Source organism: Lolium perenne, chromosome 7 (genome assembly GCF_019359855.2).
Source record: "Lolium perenne isolate Kyuss_39 chromosome 7, Kyuss_2.0, whole genome shotgun sequence".
Lineage (NCBI taxonomy): Eukaryota > Viridiplantae > Streptophyta > Magnoliopsida > Poales > Poaceae > Lolium > Lolium perenne.
In genome coordinates this window covers 204068189-204081511 of record NC_067250.2, presented here as the reverse complement: position 1 = coordinate 204081511, position 13323 = coordinate 204068189, and positions in this window count along the sequence as shown.

Genomic DNA, 13323 nt, shown 5'->3' with positions numbered 1-13323 from the left:
AGCCACGATACGGAAAACCTTCCAGAGACGCCGCCAACGCCGATCCCATCTCGGGGGATCCAGGAGATCGCCTCCGGCACCCTGCCGGAGAGGGGAATCATCTCCCGGAGGACTCTACGCCGCCATGGTCGCCTCCGGTGTGACGAGTGAGTAGTCTACCCCTGGACTATGGGTCCATAGCAGTAGCTAGATGGTTGTCTTCTCCCCATTGTGCTATCATTGTCGGATCTTGTGAGCTGCCTAACATGATCAAGATCATCTATCTGTAATTCTATATGTTGCGTTTGTTGTGATCCGATGAATAGAGAATACTTGTTATGTTGATTATCAAAGTTATATCTACGTGTTGTTTATGATCTTGCATGCTTTCCGTTACTAGTAGATGCTCTGGCCAAGTAGATGCTTGTAACTCCAAGAGGGAGTATTTATGCTCGATAGTGGGTTCATGCCTGCATTGACACCTGGACAAGGTGATGAAAGTTCTAAGGTTGTGTTGTCTTTGTTGCCACTAGGGATAAAACATTGATGCTATGTCTAAGGATGTAGTTGTTGATTACATTACGCACCATACTTAATGCAATTGTCTGTTGCTTTGCAACTTAATACTGGAGGGGGTTCGGATGATAACCTGAAGGTGGACTTTTTAGGCATAGATGCAGTTGGATGGCGGTCTATGTACTTTGTCGTAATGCCCAATTAAATCTCACTATACTCATCATGATATGTATGTGCATGGTCATGCTCTCTTTATTTGTCAATTGCCCAACTGTAATTTGTTCACCCAACATGCTGTTTGTCTTATGGGAGAGACACCTCTAGTGAACTGTGGACCCCGGTCCAATTCTCTTTACTGAAATACAATCTCATCGCAATACTTGTTCTACTGTTTTCTGCAAACAATCATCTTCCACACAATACGGTTAATCCTTTGTTACAGCAAGCCGGTGAGATTGACAACCTCACTGTTTCGTTGGGGCAAAGTACTTTGGTTGTGTTGTGCAGGTTCCACGTTGGCGCCGGAATCCCTGGTGTTGCGCCGCACTACATCCCGCCGCCATCAACCTTCAACGTGCTTCTTGACTCCTACTGGTTCGATAAACCTTGGTTTCTTACTGAGGGAAACTTGCTGCTGTACGCATCACACCTTCCACTTGGGGTTCCCAACGAGCGTGTGCTTTACGCGTCATCACCGCACCACCTAGATGGCCGGCGCCCCCCCTCTCCCCAATCCCTAGCCGCCCCACTACTCCATCTTCCCCGCACGCTTTGCGAAGCTCCGCCGGGATTCTCCACCGCCACCGACACCACGCCGTCGTGCTGTCGGATTCAAGAGGAGCTACTACTTCCGCTGCCCGCTGGAACGGGGAGGTGGACGTCGTCTTCATCAACAACCAAACGTGTGACCGAGTACGGAGGTGCTGCCTGTTCGTGGCGCCGTGATCAAGATCTTCTACGCGCTTTTGCAAGCGGCAAGTGAACGTCTACCGCAGCAACAAGAGCCTCATCTTGTAGGCTTTGGAATCTCTTCAAGGGTGAGACTCGATAATCCCCTCGTTGCTACCGTCCTCTAGATTGCATCTTGGCTTGGATTGCGTGTTCGCGGTAGGAAAATTTTTGTTTTCTATGCAACGTTATCCTACAGTGGTATCAGAGCCGTGTCTATGCATAGATGGTTGCACGAGTAGAACACAATTGTTTTGTGGGCGTTGATGCTCTTGTTATCTTTAGTTTGAGTACTTTGCATCTTTGTGGCATAGTGGGATGAAGCGGCTCGGACTAACTTTACATGATCGCGTTCATGAGACTTGTTCCTCGTTCGACATGCAACTTGTATTGCATAAGAGGCTTTGCGGGTGTCTGTCTCTCCTACTATAGTGAAGATTCAATTTACTCTTCTATTGAAAACATTAGTATCAACGTTGTGGTTCATGTTCGTAGGTAGATTAGATCTCTCTCGAAAACCCTAAACCACGTAAAATATGCAAACCAAATTAGAGACGTCTAACTTGTTTTTGCAGGGTTTGGTGATGTGATATGGCCATAATGTGATGATGAATATGTATGAGATGATCATTATTGTATTGTGGCAACCGGCAGGAGCCTTATGGTTGTCTTTAAATTTCATGTTGAGTAGTATTTCAAAGTAGTTGTAATAGTTGCTACATGGAGGACAATCATGAAGACGGCGCCATTGACCTTGACGCTACGCCGACGATGATGGAGATCATGCCCGAAGATGATGGAGATCATGGCCATGCTTTGGAGATGAAGATCAAAGGCGCAAAGACAAAAGGGTCATATCATATCACATATGAACTGCATGTGATGTTAATCCTTTTATGCATCTTATTTTGCTTAGATCGCGACGGTAGCATTATAAGATGATTCCTCACTAAAATCTCAAGATAATAAAGTGTTCATCCTTAGTAGCACCGTTGCCAAGACTTGTCGTTTCGAAGCATCTCGTGATGATCGGGTGTGATAGAATCAACAAGTGCATACAACGGGTGCAAGACAGTTTTGCACATGCGGATACTAAGGTGGCCTTGACGAGCCTAGCATGTACAGACATGGTCTCGGAACACGTGATACCGAAAGGTAGAGCATGAATCATATGGTTGATATGATGAACACTTTGAGTGTTCGCCATTGAAATCACACCTTGTCTCGTGATGATCGGACTTAGGTGCGGTGGATTTGGTTCGTGTGATCACTAAGACAATGCGAGGGATATTGTTTTGAGTGGGAGTTCACCTAGATTTTTAATTACGTTGAATTAAAATTTGAACTCAATTTGTCATAAACTTAGTCTAAACTTTTGCAAATATATGTTGTAGAGATGGCGTCCCCAATCAATTTTAACCAGTTCCTAGAGAAAGAAAAACTTAAGAGCAACGGTAGCAACTTCACCGACTGGTTCCGTCATGTGAGGATCTTCCTCTCTGGCGGAAATCTGCAATATGTGCTTGATGCACCGCTAGGTGACCCTCCTGCAGAAACTAAAACCGATGAAGTAAAAGTTGTTTACGCGACTCGGAAAACTCGGTACTCTCAAGTTCAGTGTGCCATCCTGTGCAGTCTGGAATCCGATCTTCAAAAACGTTTTGAGCACCACGATCCTCATGAGTTGATGAATGAGCTGAAAGCTATATTTGAGACTCATGCGGCCGTGGAATGCTATGAAGCATCGAAACATTTCTTCAGCTGTATGATGGAAGAAGGCAGCTCCGTTAGTGAGCACATGCTCGCCATGACCGGGCATGCGAAGAAACTCAGTGACTTGGGAATAATGATTCCTAACAGACTGGGGATTAATCGTGTCCTTCAATCACTGCCACCAAGTTACAAGAACTTTGTGATGAACTACAATATGCAGAACATGAACAAGGAGTTACCTGAACTCTTTGGCATGCTAAAAGCTGCTGAGATTGAGATCAAGAAAGAGCACCAAGTGTTGATGGTCAACAAGACCACCAGTTTCAAGAAACAGGGCAAGTCTAAGGGAAAATTCAAGAAGGGTGGCAAGAAAGCTGCCACGCCTCCTATGAAACCTAAGAACGGCCCTAAGCCTGATGCTGAGTGCTATTACTGCAAGGAGAAGGGACACTGGAAGCGTAATTGCTCCAAGTATCTGGCTGATCTGAAGAGCAGACTTGTCAAGAAGAAGAAAGAAGGTATATCTGATATACATGTTATAGATGTTTATCTCACTGGTTCTCGTTCTAGTACCTGGGTATTTGATACTGGTTCGGTTGCTCATATTTGTAACTCGAAACAGGAACTAAAGAATAAACGAAGACTACTGAAAGATGAAGTGACGATGCGCGTTGGAAACGGATCCAAAGTCGATGTGATCGCTGTCGGCACACTTCCTCTACATCTACCTTCGGGATTAGTTTTAAGCCTAAATAATTGTTATTTTGTACCCGCGTTGAGCATGAACATTATATCTGGATCTTGTTTAATGCAAGACGGTTATTCATTCAAGTCTGATAATAATGGTTGTTCTATTTTTATGAATAATATCTTTTATGGTCGAGCACCTGAAAAGAATGGCTTATTTCTGTTAGATCTCGATAGTAGTGATACGCATATACATAACATTGATGCTAAGCAAATTAAATTGAATGATAATTCTACTTATATGTGGCACTGTCGTCTTGGTCATATTGGAGTGAAACGCATGAAGAAACTCCATACCAATGGATTACTTGAATCACTTGACTTTGAGTCACTTGATAGATGCGAAGCATGTCTAATGGGAAAAATGACTAAGACTCCATTTTCTGGTATGATGGAGCGAGCTACTGACTTATTGGAAATCATACATACCGATGTGTGCGGACCAATGAGCGTAGCATCGCGCGGTGGTTATCGTTATGTTCTAACCTTCACAGATGATCTGAGTAGATATGGGTATATCTATTTCATGAAACATAAATCTGAAACTTTCGAGAAGTTTAAGGAATTCCAAAGTGAAGTAGAAAATCAACGTAACAAGAAGATTAAATTTCTACGATCTGATCGTGGAGGTGAATATCTGAGTTATGAGTTTGGCATGCATTTAAAGAAATGCGGAATCCTTTCACAATTGACACCGCCGGGAACACCACAACGAAACGGTGTGTCCGAACATCGTAATCGAACTCTCTTAGATATGGTTCGTTCTATGATGTCTCTTACTGATTTGCTGTTATCATTTTGGAGTTATGCATTAGAGACAGCTGCATTCACTTTAAATAGAGCACCATCAAAATCCGTAGAAACGACACCGTATGAATTATGGTTTAACAAGAAACCTAAGCTGTCATTCCTTAAAGTTTGGGGTTGCGAAGCCTATGTAAAGAAGTTACAACCAGACAAGCTAGAACCCAAAGCAGAGAAATGCGTCTTCATAGGATACCCTAAGGAAACTATAGGGTACACTTTCTATCACAGATCCGAAGGCAAAATCTTTGTTGCTAAGAACGGAACCTTTCTTGAGAAAGAATTTATCACTAAAGAAGTGACTGGAAGAAAAGTAGAACTCGATGAGATTGATGAATCTATACTCGTTGATCAGAGTAGCGCAGTACCGGAAGTTGTACCTGTACCGCCTACACCGGCAACAGAGGAAGCTAATGATAATGATCATGAAACTTCGAACGAGGAAACTACTGAACCTCGCAGATCGACAAGGGAACGTGCCACTCCTGATTGGTATGATCCTTGTCTAAATGTCATGATTGTGGATAACAATGATGAGGACCCTGCGACGTATGAAGAAGCGATGATGAGCCCAGATTCCAACAAATGGCAAGAAGCCATGAAATCCGAAATGGGATCCATGTATGATAACAAAGTATGGACTTTGGTAGACTTACCAGATAGCCGCAAGGCTATCGAGAATAAATGGATCTTCAAAAGAAAAACACATGCTGATGGTAATATTACTGTCTATAAAGCTCGACTTGTCGCAAAGGGTTTCCGACAAATTCAAGGAGTTGACTACGATGAGACTTTCTCACCTGTAGCGAAGCTAAAATCTGTAAGGATTTTGTTAGCAATAGCTGCATTTTTCGATTATGAGATTTGGCAGATGGATGTCAAAACGGCGTTCCTTAATGGAGACATTGAGAAAGAGTTGTATATGGTACAACCCAAAGGTTTTGTCGATCCTAAAAATGCTGACAAAGTATGCAAACTTCAGCGTTCAATCTATGGACTGAAGCAAGCATCAAGAAGTTGGAACCGACGCTTTGATAAGGTAATCAAAGACTTCGGGTTTATACAGTGTCATGGAGATGCCTGTATTTACAAGAAAGTGAGTGGGAGCTCTGTAGCATTCCTGATATTATATGTAGATGACATATTATTGATTGGGAATGATATAGAACTATTAAGCAGTATAAAAGGTTATTTGAATAATAGTTTTTCAATGAAAGACCTTGGTGAAGCATCGTATATATTAGGCATCAAGATTTATAGAGATAGATCAAGACGCCTAATAGGGCTATCACAGAGTACATACCTGGACAAGATTCTAAAGAAGTTTAGAATGGACGAAAGTAAGAAAGGGTTTTTACCTATGTTACCAGGCAAGGTCTTGAGTAAGACTCAAGGACCGGCTACGGCAGAAGAAAGAGAAAGGATGAGTAATATCCCCTATGCCTCGGCAGTAGGATCTATCATGTATGCCATGCTATGTACGAGACCGGATATAGCACATGCTGTTAGTTTGACTAGCAGATATCAAAGTGATCCAGGAATGGAACACTGGACAGCGGTCAAGAATATCCTGAAGTACTTGAAAAGAACTAAGGATATGTTTCTTTGTTATGGAGGTGACCAAGAGCTCGTTGTAAACGGTTACACCGATGCAAGTTGGAACACTGATCCTGATGACTCTAAGTCACAGTCTGGGTACGTGTTTATATTGAATGGTGCTGCGATGGCTGGGCAAGCTTGAAGCAGTGCACGGTGGCGAAGTCTTCAACAGAATCAGAGTACATAGCGGCTTCAGAGGCTTCATCAGAAGCGGTATGGATGAAGAGGTTCATTGTAGAGCTCGGTGTGGTTCCTAGTGCATTGGACCCATTAATCATCTACTGTGATAACATGGGTGCCATCGCCAATGCACAAGAGCCAAGGTCACACAAAAGGCTGAAGCATATCAAGCTGCGTTACCACTCGATTCGCGAGTACATCGAAGATGGAGAAGTAAAGATTTGCAAAGTACACACTGATCTGAATGTAGCAGATCCATTGACTAAAGCTCTCCCTAGGGCAAAGCATGACCAACACCAGAATGCCATGGGTGTTAGGTATATTACAATGTAATCTAGATTATTGACTCTAGTGCAAGTGGGAGACTGAAGGAGATATGCCCAAGAGGCAATAATAAAAGTGGTTATTATATATCTTTATGTTTATGATAAATATTTATATACCATGCTATAATTGTATTAACCGAAACATTAGTACATGTGTGATATGTAAACAACAAAGAGTCCCTAGTATGCCTCTTAACTAGCTTGTTGATTAATGGATGATTAGTTTCATAATCATGAACATTGGATGTTATTAATAACAAGGTTATGTCATTGTATGAATGATGTAATGGACACACCCAATTAAGCGTAGCATAAGATCACGTCATTAAGTTTTTTGCTATAAGCTTTCGATACATAGTTACTGATACGTCTCCGACGTATCGATAATTTCTTATGTTCCATGCCACATTATTGATGATATCTACATGTTATATGCACATTTTATGTCATATTTATGCGTTTTCTGGAACTAACCTATTGACGAGATGCCGAAGGGCCAGTTCATGTTTTCTGCTGTTTTTGGTTTCAGAAATCCTAGTAAGGAAATATTCTCGGAATCGGACGAAATCAACACCCAGCATCCTATTTTTCCACGAAGCTTTCAGAACACCCGAGAGTCGCCAGAGGGGGGCCACAGGGGCCCCAGATGATAGGCCGGCGCGGCCCAGGCCCTGGCCGCGCTGCCTTATGGTGTCGTCGCCTCGTTGACCTCCTGACGCCGCCTCTTCGCCTATTTAAGCCCCCTCGACCTAAAACCTCGAGACGGAAAAGCCACGGTACGAGAAACCTTCCAGAGCCGCCGCCATCGCGAAGCCAAGATCTGGGGGACAGGAGTCTCTGTTCCGGCACGCCGCCGGGATGGGGAAGTGCCCCCGGAAGGCTTCTCCATCGACACCACCGCCATCTTCATCACCGCTGCTGTCTCCCATTAGGAGGGAGTAGTTCTCCATCGAGGCTCGGGGCTGTACCGGTAGCTATGTGGTTAATCTCTCTCCTATGTACTTCAATACAATGATCTCATGAGCTGCTTTACATGATTGAGATTCATATGAGTTTTGTATCACTATTCATCTATGTGCTACTCTAGTGATGTTATTAAAGTAGCCTATTCCTCCTGCACGGTGTAATGTGGACAGTGTGTGCATCGTGTAGTACTTGGTTTATGCTATGATTGTGATCTCTTGTAGATTATGAAGTTAACTATTACTATGATGGTATTGATGCGATCTATTCCTCCTTTCATAGTGTGATGGTAGAAGTGTGCATGCTATGTTAGTACTTGGTTTGGTTGTGTTGATCTATCTTGCACTCTAAGGTTATTTAAATATGAACATTGCATATTGTGGAGCTTGTTAACTCCGGCATTGAGGGTTCGTGTAATCCTACACAATGGTGTTCATCATCCAACAAGAGGGTGTAGAGTAGTCCTATTATGTGATCATTGTTGAGAGTGTCCACTAGTGAAAGCAGGATCCCTGGGCCTTGCTTCCAAGCATCGAATCTCCGTTTGTTTACTGTTTTGTTGAATGTTTACTCGCTGCCATATTTTATTCAGATTGCTATTACCACTCATACTCATCCATATTACTTGTATCTCACTATCTCTTCGCCGAACTAGTGCACCTATACATCTGACAAGTGTATTAGGTGTGTTGGGGACACAAGAGACTTCTTGCTTTGTGGTTGCAGGGTTGCTTGAGAGGGATATCTTTGACCTCTTCCTCCCTGAGATCGATAAACCTTGGGTGATCCACTTAAGGGAAATTTGCTGCTGTTCTACAAACCTCTGCTCTTGGAGGCCCAACACTGTCTACAAAAATAGAAGCTCCCGTAGACATCAAGTACTTTTCTGGCGCCGTTGCCGGGGAGGAAAGGTAAAAGGCACTCATACTCCGGTTCCAGGTAACAGTACTTTTCTAGCGCCATTGTGTGTGTGCTCGAAGCTATTTCCTTTAGATCCTGCAATTGCATCTTTTTGTTTCTTGTTTACACTAGTTAGGCATAATGGACAACAATGAGCTTCTTATTCTATTTCCTGATTTAAGACATGGATGGTTTGATCCGAAAATTAAAAAACCCATGGAACATATTAGTATGAACACTTTGAACACCATTGTTGCTAATGATATGGAAAATTCTAAGCTTGGGGAAGCTGGTTTTGATGAGCATGATATTTTTAGTCCCCCAAGCATTGAGGAGGAAATTTTCTTTGATGATACTTTGCCTCCTATTTATGATGATTATAATGATAGTAGTCTTTTGTTGCCACCTACTATGGAGAGTAAATTTGATTATGATTACAATATGCCTCCTATATTTGATGATAGCTACTTTGTTGAATTTGCTCCCACTATTACTAATAATATTGATTATGCTTATGTGGAGAGTAATAATTTTATGCATGAGACTCATGATAAGAATGCTTTGTGTGATAGTTACATTGTTGAGTTTGCTCATGATACCACTGAAAGTTATTATGAGAGAGGAAAATATGGCTGTAGAAATTTTCATGTTACTAAAACACCTCTCTATATGCTTAAAATTTTGAAATTGAGCTTGTCTAGTTTTTCTATGCTTATTGCATTATGCCTACATAACTTGTTTATTTACAAGATTCCTTTTCATAGGAAGCATGTTAGGCTTAAAGTTGTTTTGAATTTGCCTCTTGATGCTCTCTTTTGCTTCAAATACTATTTCTTGCGAGTGCATCATTAAAACCGCTGAGCCCATCTTAATGGCTAAAAAGAAAGAACTTCTTGGGAGATAACCCATGTGTTATTTTGCTACAGTACTTTGTTTTTATTTTGTGTCTTGGAAGTTGTTTACTACTGTAGCAACCTCTCCTTATCTTAGTTTTGTGTTTTGTTGTGCCAAGTAAAGTCTTTGATAGTAAGGTTCATACTAGATTTGGATTACTGCGCAGAAACATATTTCTTTGCTGTCACGAATCTGGGCAAAATTCTCTGTAGGTAACTCAAAAAATTATGCCAATTTACGTGAGTGATCCTCAGATATGTACGCAACTTTCATTCAATTTGAGCATTTTCATTTGAGCAAGTCTGGTGCTTCAATAAAATTCATCAATACGAACTGTTCTGTTTTGACAGATTCTGCCTTTTATTTCGCATTGCCTGTTTTGTTATGTTCGATGGATATTTCGATTCCATTGACTTCCAGTAGCTTTGGGCAATGTCCAGAAGTGTTAAGAATGATTGTGTCACCTCTGAACATGTGAGTTTTTGATTATGCACTAACCCTCTAATGAGTTTGTTTCGAGTTTGGTGTGGAGGAAGTTTTCAAGGGTCAAGAGAGGAGGATGATACAATATGATCAAGAAGAGTGAAAGCTCTAAGCTTGGGGATGCCCCGGTGGTTCATCCCTGCATATATCAAGAAGACTCAAGCGTCTAAGCTTGGGGATGCCCAAGGCATCCCCTTCTTCATCGACAAATTATCAGGTTCCTTCTCTTGAAACTATATTTTTATTCGGTCACATCTTATGTACTTTACTTGGAGCGTCTGTTTGTTTTTGTTTTTGTTTTTGTTTGAATAAATTCTTGTGTGGGAGAGAGACACGCTCCGCTGGTTCGTATGAACACATGTGTTCTTAGCTTTTAATGTTCATGGCGAAGGTTGAAACTGCTTCGTTAATTGTTATATGGTTGGAAACGGAAAATACTACATGTAGTAATTGGTATGATGTCTTGAATAACTTTATACTTGGCAATTGTTGTGCTCATGTTTAAGCTCTTGCATCATATACTTTGCACCTATTAGTGAAGAAATACATAGAGCTTGTTAAAATTTGGTTTGCATGAGTGGTTTCTCTAGAGTCTAGATATTTTCTAGTGAGGTGTTTGAACAACAAGGAAGACGATGTATAGTCTTATAATGCTTGTAATATGTCTTTTATGTGAGTTTTCTGCACCGGTTCATCCTTGTGTTTGTTTCAAATAAACCTTGCTAGCCTAAACCTTGTATCGAGAGGGAATACTTCTCATGCATCCAAAATCCTTGAGCCAACCACTATGCCATTTGTGTCCACCATACCTACCTACTACATGGTATTTCTCCGCCATTCCAAAGTAAATTGCTTGAGTGCTACCTTTAAATTTCCATTCTTCACCTTTACAATATATAGCTCATGGGACAAATAGCTTAAAAACTATTGTGGTATTGAATATGTACTTATGCACTTTATCTCTTATTAAGTTGCTTGTTGTGCGATAACCATGTTCCTGGGGACGCCATCAACTACTCTTTGTTGAATATCATGTGAGTTGCTATGCATGTTCGTCTTGTCTGAAGTAAGGGCGATTTACCACCTTATGGTTAGAGCATGCATATTGTTAGAGAAGAACATTGGGCCGCTAACTAAAGCCATGATCCATGGTGGAAGTTTCAGTTTTGGACATATATCCTCAATCTCAAATGAGAAAATTAATTGTTGCTACATGCTTATGCATAAAAGAGGAGTCCATTATCTGTTGTCTATGTTGTCCCGGTATGGATGTCTAAGTTGAGAATAATCAATAGCGAGAAATCCAATGCGAGCTTTCTCCTTAGACCTTTGTACATGCGGCATAGAGGTACCCCTTTGTGACACTTGGTTAAAACATGTGCATTGTGATAATCCCGGTAATCCAAGCTAATTAGGACAAGGTGCGGGCACTATTAGTATACTATGCATGAGGCTTGCAACTTGTAAGATATAATTTACATGATACATATGCTTTATTACTACCGTTGACAAAATTGTTTCTTGTTTTCAAAATCAAAGCTCTAGCACAAATATAGCAATCGATGCTTTCCTCTTTGAAGGATCATTCTTTTACTTTTATTGTTGAGTCAGTTCACCTATCTCTCTCCACCTCAAGAAGCAAACATTTGTGTGAACTGTGCATTGATTCCTACATATTTGCATATTGCATTTGTTATATTGCTTTGCATTGACAACTATCCATGAGATATACATGTTACAAGTTGAAAGCAACCGCTGAAACTTAATCTTCCATTGTGTTGCTTCAATGCCTTTACTATGAATTTATTGCTTTATGAGTTAACTCTTATGCAAGACTTATTGATGCTTGTCTTGAAAGTACTATTCATGAAGAGTCTTTGCTTTATGATTCAGTTGTTTACTCATGTCATTACCATTGTTTTGGATTGCTGCATTCATTGCATGTGTTTACAATATTATGATCAAGTTTATGATGGCATGTCACTCCAGAAATTATCTTTGTTATCGTTTACCTGCTCGGGACGAGCAGAAACTAAGCTTGGGGATGCTGATACGTCTCCGACGTATCGATAATTTCTTATGTTCCATGCCACATTATTGATGATATCTACATGTTATATGCACATTTTATGTCATATTTATGCGTTTTCTGGAACTAACCTATTGACGAGATGCCGAAGGGCCAGTTCCTGTTTTCTGCTGTTTTTGGTTTCAGAAATCCTAGTAAGGAAATATTCTCGGAATCGGACGAAATCAACGCCCAGCATCCTATTTTTCCACGAAGCTTCCAGAACACCCGAGAGTCGCCAGAGGGGGGCCACAGGGGCCCCAGATGATAGGTCGGCGCGGCCCAGGCCCTGGCCGCGCCGCCTTATGGTGTCGTCGCCTCGTTGACCTCCTGACGCCACCTCTTCGCCTATTTAAGCCCCCTCGACCTAAAACCTCGAGACGGAAAAGCCACGGTACGAGAAACCTTCCAGAGCCGCCGCCATCGCGAAGCCAAGATCTGGGGGACAGGAGTCTCTGTTCCGGCACGCCGCCGGGACGGGGAAGTGCCCCCGGAAGGCTTCTCCATCGACACCACCGCCATCTTCATCACCGCTGCTGTCTGCCATGAGGAGGGAGTAGTTCTCCATCGAGGCTCGGGGCTGTACCGGTAGCTATGTGGTTAATCTCTCTCCTATGTACTTCAATACAATGATCTCATGAGCTGCTTTACATGATTGAGATCCATATGAGTTTTGTATCACTATTCATCTATGTGCTACTCTAGTGATGTTATTAAAGTAGTCTATTCCTCCTGCACGGTGTAATGTGGACAGTGTGTGCATCGTGTAGTACTTGGTTTATGCTATGATTGTGATCTCTTGTAGATTATGAAGTTAACTATTACTATGATGGTATTGATGCGATCTATTCCTCCTTTCATAGTGTGATGGTAGAAGTGTGCATGCTATGTTAGTACTTGGTTTGGTTGTGTTGATCTATCTTGCACTCTAAGGTTATTTAAATATGAACATTGCATATTGTGGAGCTTGTTAACTCCGGCATTGAGGGTTCGTGTAATCCTACACAATGGTGTTCATCATCCAACAAGAGGGTGTAGAGTAGTCCTATTATGTGATCATTGTTGAGAGTGTCCACTAGTGAAAGCAGGATCCCTGGGCCTTGCTTCCAAGCATCGAATCTCCGTTTGTTTACTGTTTTGTTGAATGTTTACTCGCTGCCATATTTTATTCAGATTGCTATTACCACTCATACTCATCCATAT